This window comes from Ursus americanus, chromosome 17, assembly GCF_024610735.1.
Source record: "Ursus americanus isolate L20-20 chromosome 17, mUrsAme1.1.p, whole genome shotgun sequence".
NCBI lineage: Eukaryota > Metazoa > Chordata > Mammalia > Carnivora > Ursidae > Ursus > Ursus americanus.
In genome coordinates, this window is record NC_142143.1 from 37,669,157 (window position 1) to 37,692,804 (window position 23,648).

At 40.6% G+C, this 23,648-nt stretch overlaps 1 protein-coding gene and 1 long non-coding RNA gene across 2 annotated transcripts in view; one reads left to right on the forward strand and one right to left on the reverse strand.

Annotated features, from left to right (window-relative positions):
* The window catches only part of SYT1 (synaptotagmin 1), an 820,357-nt gene that overhangs the window by 33,215 nt on the left and 763,494 nt on the right, over positions 1-23,648 (reverse strand). The window lies entirely within an intron of this gene.
* LOC148108663 (uncharacterized) overlaps positions 13,811-23,648 on the forward strand; it is a 403,649-nt gene continuing 393,811 nt past the window's right edge. Inside the window, exons 1-2 of the long non-coding RNA XR_015727181.1 lie at positions 13,811-14,163; positions 21,008-21,302. This is a non-coding gene — a long non-coding RNA (uncharacterized LOC148108663). The remainder of the gene's footprint in view (positions 14,164-21,007; positions 21,303-23,648) is intronic.

A 23,648-nucleotide genomic window follows, 5' to 3' on the forward strand; every position in this document is an offset into this window, starting at 1 on the left:
AAGAGTCAGATTTGTTGAATTTTCATTATATTTCCAGCACTTTGCTGGATGATATGAGAACATGGTGGGAAATATAGACACCTTGCTATTACTTTGAAGGAAGTTACAATGAGTGAGAGATGAGAGTAGATAAAGGAATTCACTTGAAAACCTGAGGAGAAATATGAAAACGACATAAAACATAATGTTGAGTTAGAAGGAGGAAATTAGGTCTTTTTGTCCCATTTGGGGGAATGCTTGGCTTTTGTTGTTTTTTGCTGATTCTTTGATCATAATAAGAGTTTAATATTTATCACTGGAATTTTTACAGGTGTAAAGTAGTACCAAAAATTTCTCTAAAAAACCAAAACCAAAAAAAAAAAAAAAAAAAAAGACAACCACTGAAGCATTAAGGGACAGCACAATGATTAATGAAAAACATTTAAACTTAAAAACCCAGATCTGCATACAATCACAAACACAAATTTCACAGGCAAATAGGAGATGGGAGACCAAACAGAGGTCACGGTGTAGACTTTGTGGCATAATTCTGAGGAAATCAAAATAGCTATCAAATAGTTGCAGTTTATTCAGGAACTATTAATGGACAATCAATTAGTTTGTAAAAATCCATCTGCACCAACCACCCGTCAGCCACACTCTAGCACCCCTCGACCATCCTCAAAAAACAGAAGCTGGGCAAGAAAAAGAAAGTGAGCACATGGAAACTCGTTAACACTGCTGAGAAATCAATACAACTATGGCGATGCATCTCCGACTGTAGGAAGAAGAAAGAGGCCTGTATGCTTCTACCCTCTGTGGTTCGTTCTACCATTTTTACTCCCGGAGTGCTTAAGGACCACCATCATCTCACAGAAACCTTTGCAAATGCTACTTATGAACACATCTCCACCACACGCGCACACACACAGGCGCGCGCACACATGCACACACACTCCATCTATGGCATTTGTCTGTAAGGGCACTTTCAGGGAAAGAGCATCGTTCATTTGTCAGGTGTTCTCAAGGGTTATTTGTGTTCTGGCACTGCAGCAATTCCTCTAACTAGGTCATCATAATACTGATAATCATCTCCACGGTAACCAGCTTTCAAGGCAACTGGCTAAGGATTACAGTTCTGGGTGGGGGAAAGTACCTTAGAAGCATGGTAGTAACACAAGAAGATGCAATCTAGTGGCATTAAAATTCCCTTATAAGTACAGCAGTTATCAATATCCTTGTCAGAATCTAAATGAAGCCTGATCTATTTGGGAGGCGTTTGTAGGTAATGCTCGGTCTTTTACTGTGCGTAATAAAAGACACAAGTGTGTGGTTATTTCTTTTACTCTTTAGGTTAGGCAGATAGATCTAGGAGCTTGGCATCTCTAACACTGACCCAGAAGCCCATATCTTGGGAGAAGTCTGGGGATCTGCATTGATTCTCACATCTTGCCTCCACCTGCCACTATCTGAATAGGTGTTTGACATATTTGAGAGAGGGTGGATTCTTGTGGGATGTGCAGAAACCATCCTGAGGATAAGGTATCATGAAATTGAGGAACTCCTCTGATGAATTTCTTTCCTAGATTTGAGGGAACCCATTTTCCATTGTCCAGGGATAAGACGAACTGACTTCTTAGAAGTAGTCTGGTGTTTAAGTCCTTGAAATGTTTTTTAGCCAAGAGAAGTTGGCACACAACCCAAGCAAACCACTTCAGCTTTATGCTTTTTTGTTTGCATGTTAAAGTACTTGATTAATTCCTAAGGAGCAATTCACGGCAAGCTTGTATTTGCAGACCATAGGTAGGACATTCAATTAGAATTAAAAGAACTAGTTGAGGCCTTTAGCTGAAGGTGGTAGAGTGAAAACAGATTCACAAAATCTTCTCTCTGTTACAACTAAAAAAGTGAATGCCAACAATAAGAAACACTAGCTTCCTTCTCCCCAATGAGAAATCAGCCACCAAATAAGGCAAGAAGTGCAACTTAATATTATGGGCACTCAAACAAAACATGAGCACATACACACACACATGCAAAATGCTGGCCAAGGAGAGAAGATTCTGGAGTGATAGAGTGCAGCTCCTAACACTGACTTTCCTCCCTGCCCCTCTGAAGCTTTACTCCTAATTGATGAATCTTAAGACTTCACTATTGCCCTCAAATCCATACCAAATTGAAGTGAATGACTCTATTCTTCTCCCCTCTTTTGACTGAGGAGTGGTTGGAGTGGCTATTAGGCAGAAGTGGGCTGCTTCTTTCTGATACTACATTTTACCAGTAAAGATACCACAATGACTACAAACTCATGAGAAAGGGTTTTGTTTGTTTGTTTCATTTGTTCACACAGCTCTATTTCCAGTGCCTCGATTAGAATAGTACCTAGCAGAGAATAGGTACTCAATAAAAATTGGTTGAATGATTGGAACGCCCTGCCCCCTCCAAAAAAAAACCAACTTTTCAGGGTAGGTATGAGTCCTGATTAGAGGGAGGGGTTAAAACTTAGTTCATAACACCTACAAATCCCAGAGGAGAGAGCAGTGCCCAGGAATTCTACATCAGACAGATGTCACAGAGCTTCCACGGAGCTTTCCCCTTCCCTTCTTTACCCCCTCCATCAATCTACAGTAAAGTGGGTGGTATTCTGTACCAAGTTCTCAAACTATGGCTCAGGGGGAAAATGTTATTAGAGTCCCTGAAAATGGAGCCAAGGAGAAGTAATCTACCCTAGATCAGAACAAAGCAAAGGTCTGGATAGAGCTATTCAGGTATGAACAAGATGGGGTGGGGGGAGGCGGTGGCAAATATCCAAATATGCTAAGGCAACACTCCCAAATAAAAGCAAACAAAACCAATCAACCCTTGAAAGAGAGGAACATAGCATGCGAAAGAATGATAAAACCCCCACTCTTAAAGAAAACATAATCCAAAAAACAAAACAAAATTCCTCAGAAGTGCTTTGTACTATGAATCAAGTTAATGAGAACATGAACTCAGAAAAATATGAGCTCAAAGATGAGATGATAGGACACCAGAAGATTTCAGAATTAAGGAAGTTGAGAACAAAAACAATATTATAGAGCAAATAAATAAGGTGACATAGCAAGGAACAAAATAAACATGGCTGCAAATAGAATTATCGAGCTCGAAGAAAGGCTTGTAGACATGAGGGGGGTGAAAGAATTAGAAGATAACAGATTTGAGTTCCAAAGCACTTGACATCAGTAAAATTGATGTCCCTGAAAAAGAGGATCCAATACACAAAACAGGAAACATCTACAAATTTCACTTAAGACAAAGAATAACCATATCTATAGATTGAAAGGGTATACCATGTTCTGGGAAATATTGACAGAATGCTCAACACTACAAACATATTCCCAGTTAAATAACTGAAATTCAAGAAGACAGACATTCCTGAGGCATTGAAGCAGAAAGTAAGTTGCAGACAAGGGAGCAAATACTAAGCTGGCTTAAATACACCCACAGTAACACTCAGCGCAGGAGCAATGTGTATACCAACCAACAGGTCGAGACAGGCATTCTATCATGAAAGAACTATAGTCAAGGATGCCAAATAAATGGGTCTTGTGAATTTTTGGGCTTAATGATTAGGGGGTAGCCAACCTGAGAATACCTACCTTAGCAGTTTCCAAAGTGGGTCTGTTGCACTCTAATCCTGTCAGGTGTTTCCTGAGAAAAGGAACTATGTATGCTCAAATCACTTAGAAACACAGAATCTCTAAAAGTCTTGCCTTAGAGATTTATAATACACATCAGCATATAAATGACTCTAAGGCACTTTGTATTAGAGAAACCTGATTTTCTTTTCTTTCTTTTTTTTCTTTTTTGGAGGGAGAGAATGAGAGAGTGCGTGCATGCATGTGTGCACATGCGAGCAGGGGGTGGGCCGGTTGGGGTGGGCAGAGGGAGAGGGAGAAAGAATCTTAAGCAGGCTCCACACCTTAAACTCAAGTCGGGGCTCAGTCTCATGACCCTGAGATCCTGACCTGAGCCGCAATCAAGAGTCCAACACTTAACCAACTTAGCCACCCATGCGCCCCAGAAACCTGATTTTCTTTTTATTTATTTTTTTATAATAATTTTTAATTATGTTAGTCACCATACAGTATATCCTTAGTTTTTGATGTAATGTTCCATGATTCATTATCTGCGTATAACACCCAGTGCTCCATGCAATATGTGCCCTCCTTAATACCCATCACCAGCCTATCCCAATCCCCCACCCCCCTCCCCTCTGAAGCCCTCAGTTTGTTTCCCTGAGTCTGTAGTCTCTCATGGTTCATTCCCCCTTCTATTTACCCCCCCTGCATTCTGATTTTCTTTTTAAAAACATGCTTTAACCCAGCATTTCCACTGAAATGTATTTTCATTTGTCTGGCTGGCTCATTCAGTAGAGCAGGCGACTCTTGATCTTGGGGTTGTGAGTTCAAGCCCCACATTAGACATAGCGCTTACTTAAAAAAATAAATAAAAATAAAAATCTTACTGAATGCGTATTTGACAGACTCCATTTGGAGAAAGTTTGATCTATGATACTGGAAGGGGAAAAAATTAATAACTCAAAAAAGTAACCAGTCCAAAAACAAATCATATTTGCCTACTTTCTGCCTCAAGGACAGGAATAAAATTTTATCATTCATTCATTCATTCATTCTTTCATTCATTTTAAAGTATTGAAATCTTAAAACCTAGTTTCAGGAAGGAAAAAATACTCCTAACAGAGTGGTGGTTGTAGGACCACTTTGAAAGTACTAATAGTGAATTCCTTCCTAAAGCAGCCATTTTAAATCCTTAAGCAAAGCTCAGTTTCACATCTGCTTTGTTGAAAGGAATGCATCCCACCATGGAACTCTGGATGGGGCAGGACTTCAACTCAGTACAAAAAAAGAGAAATTTGAGGAGGTGTTGAGAAACTGAACACTGTTTTTCTTCCTTAGGGAGCCAGGAACAATGTAACTAAGAAAGCAAAGGAGTAAATATCTTCTATTCCAGAAGAAAAACAAAGTCTCTGCTGCTTTGCAATATCTTCCCCTACCTCTCAGTATTTCTCCAATTTACATAAGCATTTTCGGACAGTGTGTAATGCCTCCTAATTAGGTTACATACCAAGGCTTCAGAATGGTGGAAGGCTTTGCTGTCTACTCACATCCTCTCTTATGCTACTTTGAACCGGAAAAAGTATTTTTTTAAAGAGACTTATTTATTTGAGAGAGAGAGAGGGAGAGAGAGAGAGAGAGAGAACGCGCACAAGCAGGGGGAGGGGCAAAGGGAGAGGGAGAGAAATAGACTCCCCGCTGAGCCTGTCCTGGGGCTCAGTTTCATGACCGTGAGATCACGACCTGAGCCGAAACCAAGGGTCGGATGTTCAAATAACTGAGCCACCCTGCCACCCCTGGAAAAAGGATCTTCTTTTTTGAAGATTTTATTTATTTATTTGAGAAGAAGAGTGAGAGAGAGAGAGCGCATAAGCCAGTGGGGAGAGGCAGAGGGCGAAGCAGACTCCCTGCTGAGCAGGGAGACCGATCCTAGGACCCCGGAATCATGACCTGAGCCAAAGGCAGACACATAACTGACTGAGCCAACCAGGCACCCCTGGAAAAAGTATTTTAAATCAAGACTAACTAGTTTCTCTTTCCCTCCCATGCTGCCAGAAGACAGAAAGGTGCCAGCAATGTGGAGTCAAAAGCGAGAGGGAGCTTTCAGCTTTCAAGTAGTGTTACATTTGTGGGTCCTTGTGAGATACTTCCAGGGAGTTGAGTGAGGTAAGAGTGGGTGGAGGAGTAGGGCAAGGGAGGGGTAGGGCAAGTAGAGAAAGAGGGGACCCATAAACTAGAATGCATCCTAAGAAGTAATACCGGGATATGCTGCCCTCTGCAGGATTTTTAGGGGAAAATACACCAGTTAAAACTGGCTACACCTTTGAAAGTTAACATCAATGTCGACAAGGATGTGAGCGGTAGGAATGCTCATATTCTCCTGGGGTATTTATTAGGGAGTGTTCAGAAACACTGAAGATGTGCATTCCCTATATCCCAGCAGTCTCACACTCATGTAAATTTCCTGGAGATACTCTTCCACATTTGCATAAGGAGATATGTATAGGAATGCTCCTTGTATTGTTTATGACAGCAAGAAATTGGAAACAACCCAAATATCCATCAACAGAAAGTTGTAAACATCAATCGGGGTATAGTCCTACCGTGGAATGCTGTACAGCAATTAAAAAGTAACAAGTTTACGTTAATCAGCATGCATACATCTCAAGAATATAATATGGAGAGACTAGTTGCATAAAGATATGTAATATATAATTTATATAAAGTTTGTAAACACATGAAATACATAGAGTGTAATACCATTTACATAACTGAAAATGAAACCAAAACTGTAGGTACTAAAAGCAAACATAGAAATAACGAACACAAAACATGAAAATAGTCTTGGGAATCATAACATGAGAGGGAAGGGCACACTAGATTTTGATTATATATATTATGTTTTGATTCTTTTGTGTATTCATTATATTATACTTATTCATTATGAATATTCATTATATTATACTTATTATAAGGTCTGAAATATTTCATTAAAAAAAGCTGAGGAACTCTGATTCAGATTCATCTAAAATTTATAAAGTTCCTTCCGTTCCACACATGACAGTATGATAGCTAATACTAGAGGAGTCTGCACTCCTAAATGCGATAGAATCCCATTTTCTTGAAACTTCTGCCTCGTAGCTTCAGACCCAGTGAATGTGACCCTGCCTGACCTCCTGCCCAATGCTGTGAGCTCACCACTCTGACTGATGGACTTGCAGGAGAGGGTGTAGGGGGAAGGAGAAGGAAGGCAAGGTAGATTATTAAGACTTATTAAGAAAGGGTATCAAGTGGATTTGGAATTTTCTTTGCCAAACGAATTCAACTTCCTTCTTTCTATGGGTCACATTCTCTCTCAACGTACCGATTTCTTAATAGAAACTGTGTAATGAGTGATGTGGGCACAAATAAAGAAATTCTCTGTTATAGAATCATTAGCACATGCCGCATGAGGAAAAAGGCGAAACATCCGGGGTTGGTTTTATGTGACCTAAGATGGCTAAGACTTGGAGGCCAGTTGTTGGGTACTGAAAGTGAGACCAGATGTTCACTGCTGAGGCACCTATAGGGGATTTCAAGCATCCAGTGAGGTGATAGCCCTATTAGTAGTCAACCCTGGCTTCACATTATAATCACTGGAAAGTTTTAAAAACGCTTGCCTTGCCCCCAGAGATTCTGAATTAGTTGATGTAGGGTGGGGCGCCCCAGGTGTCACTTTCATCAGTATCACTTCCCAGGTGATTCTAATGTACATTCAGCATTGAGATCCACTGTGCTGGAATTGTTATCTTCATGGCCATTGGTTTACTATGGTTGGAATGTTTACTGCTGGCCTATCCTGTTCTGTTTGTGATGTGATTGACAGGATGGAAGAAACACTGGGCAGTTGTTTGTTTCTACTAATTCTCCGGATTCAGACCTACAAATGTGTTTGATGTGTCACTTCTTGCCTGGACGCTCTGCTGGAGACTATTCATCGTGCCTTGGCTTTCCCTCACTCTTTTGTGCAAGGCCAAGTGTTTGGAAACAGGCAGGGCTGTGCTATGCAGCAGAAGTAGGGGAGTCGAGGAGTGAGGAGGGGGGTGGGCATATCACGGACAAGGCCACAAAGACCTCAATTTTTTGTACTAACGGGTCTAGAATCTTCAAAGTCTCAGTCAGCCTCTAGACTTACATGCTGGCTAAAAGAATAGAAATCAAACAGTCCTAGGCCTCCCCTTCTCCATCCCACCCCCGATCCCATTAGAGACTATGGTAGTAACATAAAAAAAAAAAAATGCATGAGTTTGAGAGCTAAGAATTTAGTTTAACCTTCCAATCCAGCAAAGACATCTTTAACAGTACCTTGTCAGGTGGCCATGCAGGCACTGCTTTAGAAGTCTTGGCTAGTTCCTGTTCAAAATACCTCTATAAAATGCCTATACATTTGGCTCTGATGTTAACGTAGAGAACACAAGGAAGTAGTAGTCACCATTCCAGCCCTTAGAGGACCCACAGGAGGCTGGAAGGGCAGACACGTGACCAAGGAATTGCAGTAGAGCGTGAGCGGTAGGGGGCGATCTGCCCATCCTGTACACAAGCTCTCAACCTAGGAAAGAGGAAGCTTTGTGCCCGTCAGCTTTGTAGGGGCGGGGTTTTGCCACCGGGAGGGCTGACACAGTCAAGTTTCTGAGGCTTGTCAACGTACGTTTCGAGCAGCCTCGGCATTACCTGGGAACTTGTTAGAGGCGCAGAGCAGAACCTCAGGCCCCGTCCTCGACCTACGGATGGATGGAAGCAGAATCCCTTTAACAAGATCCCCAAGGGCGCCATATGGACATGAAGGCCGGAGAAGCATTTTAGGGGAAGCACTAGGGATTCTCCAGGTGGGATGCTGAGGGATGACGCTCACAAGAGCTTCCGTGTGTGCAGTGGTGTGGGGCCACTGCCGCTCAAGCACAGGGTGAATGAGGAACAGGCAACGCCATTTGGAGAGGCAGGCCTGGGCCTTGTCATGAAGCGGCTTGTAGAGCGTCCTCAGGAATCTGGATTTCACCATCAAGGCCGTGAGAAGCTAATTAAAGCCAATTAAAGGTTTAACCAGGAGATTTTTGCTTTAGGAGGATGCCATTGGCAGTAGTGTGTGGGACGGAAGGAAGAAGGTGAAGGCAAGAGCCCAGGGGACCCAGCTTTAGGAGGCTGTTGGCATCACTGGAGAAGGGATAAGGACATAAACCTGGGCTGGGCCCGGGGAAAGGAGGCAGAGGTGGAGACAGGGAGCTACTCAGGAGAGCTGAGCAACAGGACTTACTACTACGTGGTAACTCTCATTTCCTTGAAAATCCTTTTAGAAATACATTGTAGGTCATTGGGAGAAGAAAGACCAACACGCAAACAAGCAAAAAAACCTAATACGTAATCCTAGATAAAAGTACAATGTAAAAAAAGCACGGTTAGGAGGAAAACGGGTATCCGTGACAAATTGGAGAAGCAGGAAAGGCTAAATGAAAACGTTTGTCATTCTGTTGTTTCGTTGCTGACTGACAACTGATGCATTCTTTACAATTTAGATTAAGTTAAAACACATTACTGTTGTATAATATCATAGGAAATGCGAAGAACAGAAAGAACACACGACACGCACATACGTGCACATATTAGGATCTTTGTTGTATTTTTGCCCTTCATGACTACAGGGGGTTTCTTCCTGACTAACAGAGGAGCTATTCTTTTAGTATCTCATTGAAAGTGTAATTATTTCTAGAGTATATAGTACCTTTTATTCCCCATTTCTTCATCAATAGTACTTGTATAATAGAATTTATTAGTCCCAAACTTTTCTTTAAGAGCAGAAATAAATTTCCAGTAGTTTGCTGCTTGAAATATTAACATGGCTGATTATATTTTACTCATTCTCTTAGCAAAAAAAAAAAAAAGACTTTTTCATTCCACTTTTAGATTTTAATCAATAACATAAATTATGTATGAGAAGGCTTAGTATATTCACTGCATTTTAAAAAGGTATTTGACAAAACCTGAAATCAAATTACCAATGCTGTCATTTTGTATGTTGTATTTTTTATATTTTTGAAAATATAATGATAATCTGTTATTTTACCACAGATGAATATTAACCTAAACTCTATTTAGAAGAGGATACACACACACACACACACACACACACAGACACACACACAAGCACGCACTAGAAACATCAAAATGGTAATGGAAATGAAGTCATATGTTTCTGAGAAGCATTTGAACATGAGGTGAAAACACCAGAAGAGCTAAACTTTTTGTTATAGCCATTCAGCCTTGCTGCCATCCCCCACTGCAGGGGACGGTGGCGGTGGGGAGAGGGGTTCAGGCAATGATCTAAGGTGCTTTTTCTTTCAGGAGCTCAAAATGGTCACGTGACTGTCACACCGTTCCTTATTCAATTTCCTGAACTCTTCTCTCGGCCATATTCCTTTCTGTCTGCTTTCTTGACAGCAGCAACTCACATTTGGCCTTCATGGCTCCCTCAATAGAATTTTCCCTAGGTTTGTGATGGAGACCCTCTCCTAGCTATTTACACTCCAGAAAGCTAAAACAAAAATGCTTCTTGATGCACATGGGATGTGCTACTCCACAGCTTAGCTGCACTCCTCATGCAGACTGTTTTGGGGACATCAAAAGCTCAGAGAGAGCTGAATTTGCATGCATGACTGGGATCCTAGTTCCAAACAGGTCATTTGATCGTGAGTCTTAAGCTTGCAGAACTAGTTCTGCGGCCCCATAGCTCGGCAGTTTCTACAAGGAAATCCTAGATTATACAGATCGTCTCTCCCATTGACTGTAAATTGGAGCCACGTCTTGGGAGGACAGTTTGGCCATATTATATCACTCGTTTCCACGCACGGATTCTGCGTGGAAGCATTTTTGCTATAGGTTGCCTTGCCTAAGTATCCAAAGAGGTTCAAAGGAGCGTTGTTTACAAAGACCAAAACCCTACAGCTATGTATCTACTACAGGGGAATGATTAAAAAATGATGGTCCATTCCCACAGTGGAATGGTAGGCACCTATTTGTGTGCTCTTATGCAAAGATTCCTAAAGCCAAGGAGTTGTTTGGTGGGGCTTTAGTGTTCCCTACTTTTCAGCACCCTCCTTTCTTTGATATAGACAGTTGATATTCTGTTTTATATTAAGTGTATTACAGTAGAGCTTCAAGACCCTTTTCTAAAGATTGCCCCCATCGAGTCCCTCCTATAACAACATTCTAGAGCTATCATTATAGCATAGTTACATAAGAAAGTAAAAGAGTGAAGTATGTATACATAGTATAGAATCTATGCATATATAGGCATGCAACATTGCTGGAACGGTATACGTGAAACAGTGCCTATCTCTGGAGGGAAGGGCTGGGCATGGGAGTGCAGAAAGAGACTGTACACTTCTGGTCTTTGTCATGAACACATGTTTTATAATTTCAGAAATAAATTTTAAGCAATTCTACATAAATAAGTGAATAAAATGGAGATATAGGCCATTGAAAAGGGACATTATCTGAGTCTTTGGGGTGCAGGCACCCTAACAAAGCCTGCAAAAAGAACAGAGGCCCTTGTGTTTTCTGTGGTGGTCTATGAGATGAGATACTTGTCTATTTTGGCTATCGTTATATCCCCAGGGAAGAGATGGTTTTCTGGAGTCCTACTGCCACTTGATCCTTCAGGACCCTGAAGGTCATGGCTCAAGTCTGGCTGGGATAGTAAACATTACCTCCTCCGAGAAGTCTTCTGTGATTCTTGTGGACTTCCTAGGTCTCTGCCTTCTTTCCACTCCCATTACAAGAAATTCATTGCTTTAGAGTTGGTGCCTATCTGCCCTTTATTCATATTGATTGTATGCCTTTTATCTCCAGGCAGTGGATGGCACAAGAGGTCTTCTGATCAATTACAGCTGCTCTCATCATAATGTTCCCTTTGTTACTCTGCAGATCTGCTGATTAGGAATCAGGGTTTTACCTCTCTACCAAGATTGCAGGTATAGGCCTTCTTTGTGCGGTAAAGGGGAGAAGGTCACACAGAGTGCGCCAAATTGCATGTAATAGGAGATTCCTGGATAGTAGGTGAGTAGCGGTAATTCCTCCGGGAGATCCCTACTTCAGGACAAAGTCCCAACTTCTGAGCACGAAGAATGAGGTTTTTATATGTGACCTCACCCTGCCAACACACACACACACACACACACACACACACACACACACACACACACACTCAGAATCCTGATCTGGGGCCACTTCCTGGTACACACCCATACTCCAGGCTTACCAAGTTATTTGTCCTCCTGGAATACACAAAGTTTTTTTATACCACAATAATACTTTATACCAACTGTGGCTCAATGGCATGCAATTAACCTGTATTCATTTCTCCTTCCTTTGTGTTTTGATTTAATGATGCTTGACTCTAACTAAATAGCTTCTCCTATGGAGGGGAAAAAAAGAGACTCTGGCAAGACGGTGGAGGAGGGGCAAACCCCAATGGTGTCTTACAATCCTATGGGCTTGTAGTGTTCCATGTTATTGTCCATTGGAGTCACTGGAGTGTGTTCCATGTGCACAAGGCCAGCCTAAATTGTAAACAAAAATGCATATTTGTTTTCCTTATGTATATGGAAAAGAATTGTTAGGCTTATAGAAAAAAAGAGATTGTTATGGTTCAATGTTTAATTTTTGGTTTTGCTGGTATAGGATGAAATCTATTTTTATTCCTCCTATTTTGAGTTGTACCTTAGTATTTAGGCATGCACTTATCTCAAGTTTGTCCTGATGGGCTAAGTGGGATTTATCCTACAGTGTTCCAACTTCTCTTATATTAACTCTTACTTTACTAATTGGCTTTTGGGAAAGGAATCCAGGGAAAGGATTAAAAAGCTACAGAGGTAAACTACTCCAGAGTGATTTATACACCCCACTCACAGAGAGCACGTGCCTAAGACATTGGAAGTTCTGTACTCAGCAACATTAGAAAATGACACAAACTGCTGTTTGCCTGGTATGTTGTGATCTGGCTACTTATCGTACATCATCCTGGTTTCAGATGTAGTAAAATGTGACATATCATCAGATATTTAAAGGCTCAAAGTTGTTTTCAGCTCAGTTACAAGGTTAGACTGGAGATATCTATTTGATATGAAAGCAGTTGAGCAGACAGAGCTTGTGGTTCACTGACTACCTGAATTAAAATGGAACCCCTCTGAATATTTCTACTTGCCACTCTGCTGTGACAAGAGCTTGACAGTCAACTCAAAAGAATAACTGGGATAAGAGAAGACTAATAAAGGACACAGGAAGCATTGTCCTTCAAACTGAACACAAGTTGAACCAAGATCATGGTGGTTTCTTTCTTTAACACTGGAGGAACAAATTGGTGTACCTTACTTGAAGTGGTCAGGTAGCATCTTCATTGAGTGCCAAGTGAAACGGAAGGATGACCTGTTCTTCTATGTTGCTATTCGCGAGTTACATACATGATTTATCTAACAGCCAGGGACTTGTTCCTTTCAGTCTGGAGTTAGTAGTTACAAATCTGAGCCCATTGAACCTCTTTCTCTCCTGCCCTATATTTTCATAACAATAAAGAAGGCGGAATCTAAGGCAGGGGTAAATATTCAACTTTGATAGTAATCAAAGAAATACAAATAAAAACAGGACTCCATGTTTTGGTCTATCAACTTGGGCAAAGACTTAAAATTATATAATGCACATTGTTGGTCAAAAGATCGTCATGTACTTAGATGGGAGAGTAACAATGTAAAATGTTAACAGTTTTTCTGGAGGGGAGTTTGGCATATCAAATCTTCATGATGTTTATATTCCTTGATGAGAAAATCTACCTTCTAAGGGAGGTAGAGCAAAGATTTAACAACAAAGATGATAATTGCAGTGTGTTTTATAATACAGTAAAGTTTGAAATGACTGAAGTGCTCATCAGTTGGACATTGGTTTAATCAATTATGGTATGATCATATAATGCAGTAATCTATAGCCTTTTAAAGCCATGTTGAAAAGGTTGATGCAGAAAGATGTTCACACAAAAAAGATGCATTGTTACAAAAGCAGGTTAAAAATTAGTGTCTTTTGTATATTCCAACTTTATTATGGAAGGTGTATAGATATACATATGTGCATAAAGATACGCATTATGATTTAATGGAACTATATACCAAAAAATTGATCCAAGTTATTTTTGGATAGTGAATTTTAAGATTGTTTAAATTTTTTTCTACTTGCATTTTAAAATTTTCTATAATTTATACATAATTACATCAGTGAAACAAAAACACTACTTCTAATTTAAATAAGTAAATATGAATATGGATGGGGAAGCTACGTCATTGTATGACCCTGACATTGATATCAACTTAAGAAGCCTGTGAACCTGACTATGTTGGAGACGGTGTGTTGCCTACTCTAATATCCACTTCTTTGGTTTTAGAACCACAATTTGTAACTGGACACATTGCCACCCAGAATAAAAGACTACATTTCCCATCTTCCCTTGCAAGTACGGCGGTCAAGACTAGATTCTGACCATTGAAATGTAAGTGGAAATTCTGTGTGGGACTTAAAGAACTTTGACTAAAGAGCACGGGTTTACCCTTATTTTTCCTTTTCTCCTTTTCACTAAACACATTGTGTTTATGGTTGTTGCTAACTGATCAGAACCTTCTACTGAAGGGCTTCTTAGAATTAGTTGTCCAGAAAAAGAAAATATTTGGAACATTATAAAAAACATATTTTCAAATGTATCTGTACTGGCATGTTGAATTTCTTGGATTTCAAGATGAGTCTCTCTTTAGTGATTTTTTTTTTTTTGGATGTAGCAGATAAGCCTATATAGACACAACCTCAAATGTTGATATAGCTAAGTTGGAGGCAATAGCTTCCAAACGTAATTCTTAATTATATAAAAGTTAAACATTAAATGAATATTAATGATGATGGAAATAATGGCATTTTAACACCACTGCAAATGTGGCTTATTAAAGTACAGAGCCCTTTAATAAATAAATACATTTAGGGAAGATGAACCCATTATTGAAGGAGAATTCATCATCTGGGATGTATTGTTCAAAGAATTTTTACCAAGTGAATATTTCTGTGGACTAACTTATGACTTTGAGAGAAAAACTATATTAAATTCTGAGACCAATACATGGATTCTTTGGCATTAGTTCATATTGCTACAAAAATTAAGAGGAATAATATAATTTGTACCCTGAACAGACAGTATTATCTCTTACTCTTTTTGGGGGGTGTGATACTTACTTTCTCAGATTTCATCATTATATGGCTAATTTACAGGGTAGTGTGATTGGGTGCTAATTTTGTTAGTGTTGCTTCTGTAAAAACACCCAGACATTTTTAAATGACTTGAAATGGTCATAAAAATACAAGCAATTTAAAAACACATTAATTCCTCTAATCCCCCAACTGTAAAACATTATTAGAAATGGCCAAAGTTAAAAAAAAAACCAAACACAAAACAAAACAGGAGAACAAATTTCTTTACAGAAACATCTCCTTTTTCCTTTCTTTATTTTTTTCTTTATCAATGCAAATGTTCATGTTTTCATCTCTGTAGGATTCTTTCCTCACTGCATTCCACAAGCCCAGAGAAACTCGATGGAACTCATACAAAAACCTCTCCTGTTACCATATTAGGAATCAAAATGTGTAGCAGAAACCCACTGCCAAGTAGAGATAATCAACAGGGAATGTCTGTGCCTTCAAGCCAAATGAGTGCAGAAAAGTGATCAAGGCAGCAAAATAAATAATAAAACTGAGGACTAGCTTTACAGTATGGTCTTATTATACCCCGCTTGCTAATAAAGCTGTGCTGGAAATTTGTATACCTCTTGGCCATTCAGGTACCAGGGCCCAGTTAGGTCTAATTTTACTGTGGATATAATTCACTCTGGGTCACAAGTGGAGCAAAATGAAATAATATATCTCTGTCTCACTAACTACATGAAAAATTTCACGTGGTTCCATGCTTCATAAATCTTCTACCATAATACCTAACTGATCTGTACTACTTTTAATTTTAGGTTTTTTTTTTTTTTTCAACTTTTGCAAAATCTTTAAGTGTATGGAAGTTACCAAAAAACTTTCTGGTCATATTGTTTTCACTCCAAGTAAAATTGGTTAACATTATTTATATTTTTCTTACTTTTTTGCAGCACTCGATCCATTATATACTTGACTAGAAAAAATTTTTAATTAATACATGTGACAAACTAATCGATGTTTCAAACCACAGCACAGTGGTTCTGGAATCCTAGCAAGGAATATGATGGGGATTATATAGTGAAGGCTGAGCAATTATCTAGTGGATTAAACAGACTATTATGGAACTAACTGCCTGCTTTATTAAGACAGTAATGATGATACCTGAGGATGTAATGCTGTAATGATGAGAAATTTGACCTTGCAGCCACATTTTGTAAGTTTTAAAGGAGGCTGAGGTAAGAAACGAGGAGATCAGAGAATAGAAGCTTTCATAAATCAAGACAGCAGATGACAGGAGCCTGGGTGAGAGCGAAATTGTAGACTCAGGATGAAGCAAAGAATTCAGAGCTGTTACAAAGTAATTTGTGTGCCATAACTCTCTGGGGGATTTGTAAATATCAGAGAAATCGTAGAACCCAAACTGCTTCTGGCCATATTACCTGGACCAAAAAAACCAAACCAAAACAAAGCAAAACAAAAAACAACAAAAAACAAACCACCACCACCACACACACACACACACACACACACACACACACACACACACGCACACACACACACACACACCAAGAAACCAAAACCAAAGCAAAACAAAACAAAAAACCCACAGGGACAAACCAACAAAAGTGCCTTCCTTGTATGTTTATTGCATGTCATAGTGTACACAGTTTTCCTGGCTATTATTTGGCCCTTTATGAACTTTGTGAGGAGGAAAGACTTCCTTACCCTTTTCGTCCACATATGGTCACGAGCTGAGTCACCTCTGTTAAATAACTTGCTCAAAGTCTCAGGAAGAATGTGCACTGGATCTCAGATCCTTGCTTTTTCCAAGTATCTCACTGATGCCAATCTAAGTAGGAGTGTCTCGGCTTTCTGGAGGGCTCCTCCTTTCCTTTGAAGTGAGACTTAACAATAACTTCCCACCTTGCTCATTTGGTTGTTTAGTCTTCAATTTGAGCAATTTTTAGTTCTCCGATAGTTGTGGGACTCCACAAGGTCTGGAACTTTTGATGCATTATTTAGCCACTTTGGCTTTGGTGAGACAAGACTACGCCCAGAAACGACAGCAGACAGGAAATGCCCTTTCTTCTAAGGACTGGAACCAGAGTGCTCAAATACCTTGGCTGCTACTGCCATCTCCTGTTCAGAGTGGCTCCCCCGGAACGGCCCTCACACACATTTGCTTAGAATTCAAGTTTCATACCCAAGCCAGACTGCCTCCAGGGGAGTCAGGAATATTGCCCGTGCATGTGAGGTTCCCCATTCAACCCGTTCTGGAAGCCATGTCTTTTGGTAGTGCCCAGTGTTAGAAGGCAGTATGACCAGGCTTAAGGGAGGGAAGATTATTGTTTGTAGGAGGAAGTAGCTGGGAAAAAGACGTCTCCATGGGGAGGAGATGTGGCCAAAGGCGGGGGGAAAAGAAGCAGCAATGTATGCCTCCTCTGAGTATACTGGGTGAAGGACAAACACGTCTACTCTGAAACTAAAATCTCTGTGTGGGGCACGTACAAGAGAAGTGAAGGAACATAGAAAATCTGATCCTCTTCGGCTTCCAGGAGGGGACATCAGAGGAGTTTCGATGTACCTCAGAAGCACAGCCTGTGCTACAGAATACAGCCCATCTACAAGCCAAGGCCAAGAACTGAGATGGCAGGGGTCCACAAAGAGGACTCTGGATCTTCTCAGAACTTAGTGTTTGCCTTTCTGAGAATGTGAGAATCAGAGCCATCCCAATGGTACAGCAAAAGGGCACACCATTTCAGGATTCAATCCTTTCTTTCTCACATGGCTTCCCAACTCATGGGAGGCAGCTAGGTAACTGGGCTGGGGTGGGTGGGTGGGACAGAAGTGGTTATACTACCATCTGGTGCTAAATAGTCATAACTGGGGACGTTCTACACCTCTCCCATCATCAAGGTCTTTACCATATTTGTGGGATGGCCTCCTCTCATAACCAGAAGAGGCTACTTGTACGAACCTATTTTCCTTTCAAGATAGTTCTTGATGCTAAATTTAAGTCAATTTCACTTATTATTAATGGGAAAGTCCCACACAGTGTGATTAGTCACAGGTAATGAACCATCCCAGGGAGAGTTCCAGTGATAAACCCAGAGAAGAGTGAGTTATAGAGGAGTAAAAAAAGAATACAGATCACAGTACCTGACTATTTGTCTAGAACACTAGCTTCCAGCAATAAGAATGCCCTTATTCTGGTGGTACCAGACAAACACCAACTTCTCAACCAATGACCTGCTGATAGAATTGCTCAGTGTGAAAATGCTCTTTATTCTATCTGAACACAGTTAAATACTGCAACTGGCGAGTAGTCCTTAAGCTTGCTCACATAGGTCCTACCCAAACATATTCAGCTCATAGTTGTCATTCTGTGACAGAATGTCACAGAGAGGGTATATGGAGGTCTTCGTCCAGTCAGAAGGGCCACTTGACAGTCTTTTTCTTGATAGCCAATATAAAAATTTAGGCTCCACAAATAATATTTTTTTCCAAAGACCTGGGAAATTCTTGCCACATAAAGACTTATGAGTATCGGGGCACCTGACTGGCTCAGTCAGCAGAGCATGAGACTCAATCTCGGAGTCATGAGTTCAAGCCCCATGTTGGGTGTGGAGCCTACTTCAAAAAAAAAAAAAAAAAAAAAGAATTATGAGTGTTGGATCTAATTGTAATGTGCAGTGTGATCCAGCACCTTATGTTCTGAGAACTATGCTAAGCAGGCAGGAAAGCTTACTGGACATAAGCTTTACCTTCAGTGGCATGTGCCTGACCACTGCTGAGCATAGATGTCTCAGATGAGGCCGACTTCTCCAGATAAATGGCATGTGTATCCTTGCTTGTAGAACTGACCAACCACTGAGGCTTGAAAATAACTCACAGGTGAATTCAATCTTTTTGTTCCTAACACTGTAGACTCTCAGAGGGCATGGTGACAGGCACGGCCAGAGGTCTAGTGGCCAGTGCATTGGCAAAGGCTAATGTTGTGAGGGTCTAGAACGTGTTTTAGGGCCAGGTATAGCATAGTGCAAATTTGATACTTATTCAAACATGACCACTTAACAATTCTATTTTTTTTTTTAAATTTTAAAGAGAGTAGAATGAACTTTACTAAGTCCAGCCATTGTAATTTTATCTGCCATTCATGGGACTTGCATAAGGTAATTGAGGTGTCCAATGAGACAGACAGCAATTAGACTGCTCTGGTATTTGATTAATAGGTTTTACTGGGTACCCACAGTTTTGCTTTTACCCTGCAAAATCTGTATTCAGAGGCCAAGTTCCTGTGCAGTGCTGTTATCATGCTTATCCTTGGAGCTCTGTCTCCAGTACCAATTTATAAGAATAAAATGGGTTCCATGGCCCATTTATAAAATATGACTCAGCCTAATATATTTAAAGAAACCACACAGATCAAATAATATATACTCCTACGTTTTTTGGAAAATTTCTTATGTGAGATTGTTCTTGTAATCAAGCAACTTCTAAGATAGTTGTTCTCAAACTATGGCCTTTGTTGGAATTGCTGAAGGGCTTATTAAAAACAAATCACTGTACAAAAGCTTTTTTTAAAATTTTTATTTTGTGTACTCCCAATAGTTTATATTTGGTTTTTATACATGCCACTGAAGGTAGAGCTTATGTCCAGTAAGCTTTCCTGCCTGCTTAGCATAGTTCTCAGAACATAAGGTGCTGAATCACACTGCACATTACAATTAGATCCACACTCATAATTCTTTTTTTTTTTTTTGAAGTAGGCTCCACACCCAACATGGGGCTTGAACTCATGACCCCGAGATTAAGAGTCTCATGCTCTGCTGACTGAGCCAGTCAGGTGCCCCAGGAGACGTACTGGGACTACATCAAAATAAATAGCTTTTGCACAGAAAAGGAAACCATCAACAAAATGGAAAAGCAACCTACTGAATGGGAGAAGATATTTGGAAATGATATATTCAATCAGGGGTTAATATCCAACATATATAAAGAACTTATAAAACTCAGCAGCGAGAACACAATCTGATTAAAAAATGAGCAGAGGACCTGAGTAGACATTTTTTCAAAGAAGACATACAAATGGCCAATGGATACCTGAGAATATGTTCAACATCACTTATCATCAGGGAAATGCAAATCAAAACCACAGTGAGATAGTCCAATATGGCTAGTATCAAAACGACAAGAAATAAGTGTTGGTGAGGATGTGGAGAAAAGGGACCCTCACACACTGTTGGTGGGAATGTAAATTGGTGCAGCCACTGTGGAAGACAGTATAGAGGTTCCTCAGCAAATGAAAAATAAAAATAACCATATGATCCAATAATTCTACTACTGGGTATTTCCCCGAAGAAAATGAAAACACTAATTTGAAAAGATACATGCACCCCTTTGTTTATTATAGCATTATTTACAATAGCCCAGATATGGAAGACGCTCAAGTGTCCATTGATAGATGACTAGAACGTGGTATGTATATACACAATGGAATATTCAGCTAGAAGAAGGAATGAGGTCTTGTCATTTGTGACAACATGGGTGGACCTCTAGGTATTATTAGGGCATTATGCTAAGTGAAGTAAATCCAACAGGGAACGACAAATACCATGTGATTTCACTTACGTGTGGAATCTAGAAAACAACAAGACACGAATCAGACTCATCAATACAAAGAACAAACTGGTGGGTGGTTGCAGAGGAGGGGGGAAGACGAGTGCAACAGGTGATGGAGATTAAGAGGTAGAAAGTTCCAGTTATAAAATAAATAGGTCATAGGGATGAGAAGTAAAGCATGGAGAACATAAATAATATTGTCATTATGTTTTATGGTGACAGGTGGTAACTACACTTATGGTGAGCACTGAGCAATGTATAGAATTATCAAATCACTATGTCGTAGACTGAAACTAACGTAACATTGTATATGAACTGTACTTTGGTAATAAAAATTTTAAAAAATTGCTGCGCCCCCTCACAGGTGCAGCTGATCTTGGGTGGGGTCTGAGAATTTGCATTTCTAACAATTTCCCAAGTGTGGTTGATGTTGCTGGGCCTGGAATCACACTTGGAGAATTACTACGCCAAGAAGCACAGGTTTTTACCAACCTCTCCTTCTCTCTCTCTTTCTCTGTTTTGATCTCTAGATTGTTGTAACCCCCATTCATGTCTGTAGGGGGCTGGACCGTGTCTCCCCAATTCACATGTTGAAATCCTAAGGCCCAGTGCCCCAGAATGTGACTGTGTTTGGCGACAGGTCTTAAATAGGTAATTAAGTTAAAATGAGGAGGGCTGAGTCCATCTGAAGGCCTTATAAGAGAAAACCTGACTGGCACGGAGGAAGAGGAAACGCTGCGCTCAGACTGCCTTGGGCCGCGAGCAGCAACATCAGTGTCTCCTGGGCCTCCAGCCTCCGCCTACCCTGCCAACCTCTACAATTTCGTGAGTCATTTGTTTAAAATCTTTCTTTTCTTTCTTTCTTTTTCTTTTTTTTAAACACACATCCTATTGGTTCTGTTTCACCGGGGGACCCTAATATAAGGTCTTGTTCCACTCAGTTTCTGGTTGAAGCCTAAGGATAAACCTTTTCTTATGGTTTCCAATGAGTGGAAAGTACTGGGGAAAAGAAGCTTATTGGCTTTTCTCATATGCAGCCATCATTGAATGTCTATTATGATTTATTCTGAGGAGTTGTATATGCATGGTGTACGGCGACTGCTTTTTGCTCACGAAGAGGACCTAGCTAGTTTTTCATTGTGGGGACCCTCCTGTTTGAGTTGCTTTTTAACTAGTTTTGTTTGTTGTCAGTGTTATAACAAAGGTAACTGCCTCCCAGATATGTAACTGTCCGTCTGGACGGGGGTCTGATCAGAAGAGCTAGTTCAGGCCCTTCATATGCTGGGGAGTCAGGCGAAATTTCTTTGGCATAGTCTGAATGCTTCACAGATATGTCAGGATGGGTGGGGATGGTGTCTTATTATCTTCCTTTTGACTTTTCCCTAAGTCCTGCCTCACACACCGAGGACTTAATGAGCTTTCACAGAGATTTCTACATCAAAACAGCTCTTGGGGAGCCATGAGCTCTCCTGAGCACGAGCTTCTTTCATCCTTTGTTGCGGTTTTTCTTCCGCCTCTGGCACTGACGTGATTGAACGTAGGGGGCTATTTAGGTTTGCAGCGCAGACACCTGTGAAAATCTTCTCAGGCTGCCCGGCTTTAAGTTAGCTTGAAGAACAGAAATTAGAGCCTTCAGAATTGATCATTCCTAGATAACCTGCGTAAAAAAAGACTTTTTCAAACTCGAAACCCAGATTTTATCTGCCAGAGCTTGAACCTTTGAACCTGTGCGCAGCCTGCAAAGTCACGCGTGTTCAGACGGCAGCACCTGCTGGCCAAGCGTGGTAGGGCAGCTCTAGAGAGGCGCCTCCACTTCCCGGCAGGAGGGGGCTAGTCCCACAGGGTTTGCGTGCAGCCTTACGGGAGAAATTCTTGTGGGAGCTTTGGGAGTGTAGACTGACTCAAGCTGGAGGATCCGTTCTAGTGTCAGAAGGTTCTGTGAAGGGCTCTATGCTTCCGAAAATGCGGAGGCACTTACTGGGCAAACAGTGTTGCGAGTATGCGTACACCAGGGACCCTCTAACTTCTTAATCCTTTTTCCTAAAAGGTTTGAGACTTAATTGTTAGTACTTTTTCCAAGTGGTTATCTCCTATTGATAAGTGAAACAAATTGAAAAATAAATTCTTTTCACAGAAATCTGCTAGCCAAGAAAAGCACTGAGAAAAGACATTTATTCCAAAGTGGAAGAAGTGGCGATGGATTTTTGTCAAAGGCTGTATCACGAGGGGGGTTTGTAATACTGGCTTCATGCGTGCTAAGTGAACGCATCATGGGAATATTCTGGCATGTTCTTGATAATACGGTATATATGTATAAGCTGACAGTTGACTTGATTCTAGTTAATATAGCCATTTCAACTTAACCACCAGTATTAAATTTGCCCTTGTTGGATATTTGTACTTTTTGAAGCATTTTGATAGATTCTATATCCTAATGAGAAGTGGATTAGCCACCTGGCATCATGTCTTACAGATGAGGTTATAGACACAAGACCCTGAAGAGATTTATTCAAGGTCACATTGTTTGTTAGAACTGGCACCCAGGTGCCCTGTCCTTAATTGCTACTCGAGCACTTCTCAAACTCCTGGGCTGATTACTTGAATCCATCGATTATTGTTCTGTTGCCTAAAAGGGCGAATGAAAGTATAAGACTGGTATTTGTTCCACTTTTGGATTAGAGGTTTGGTTCTTCATGGACTTCATGGAAACCAAAGGACTAGCGTGTCCTATGGATATGGCAACACAGGAGCCACCATGAGTTAGAAAAGGTGAACAAAGCTAACGGCTGCCTTTCAGCACCGCACCGTTGGTGCAAAGCTTACTACCAAGCACTGTGGTTGCATCTGTTGAACTGTCAGATGGCCTGGTTACCTGCAACTAAAGCCATCCTCTGGTTTTTCTCAGCCTTCTGAAAAACCGACAACCCTGCCTGGCATCTTCTTTCTACCCCTTTCTGCCTGGTACACTCTAGGATATTTGGGGGGCTGTCCCCAAGTGCAGTTGGCAGGGAGATAATAAAATGACATGTGGAAGCTGGAAGTTCTAGGAGGATGGACAGGAAACTGGCTCTGCAGGCAGGAGAGCAGGCCTCCCATGTGCTGGGCATTATGCTTGATTCTGTAAACGTATCCTCTTATTTATTCATCAACAATAGCCAAGAGAAGTAGGTG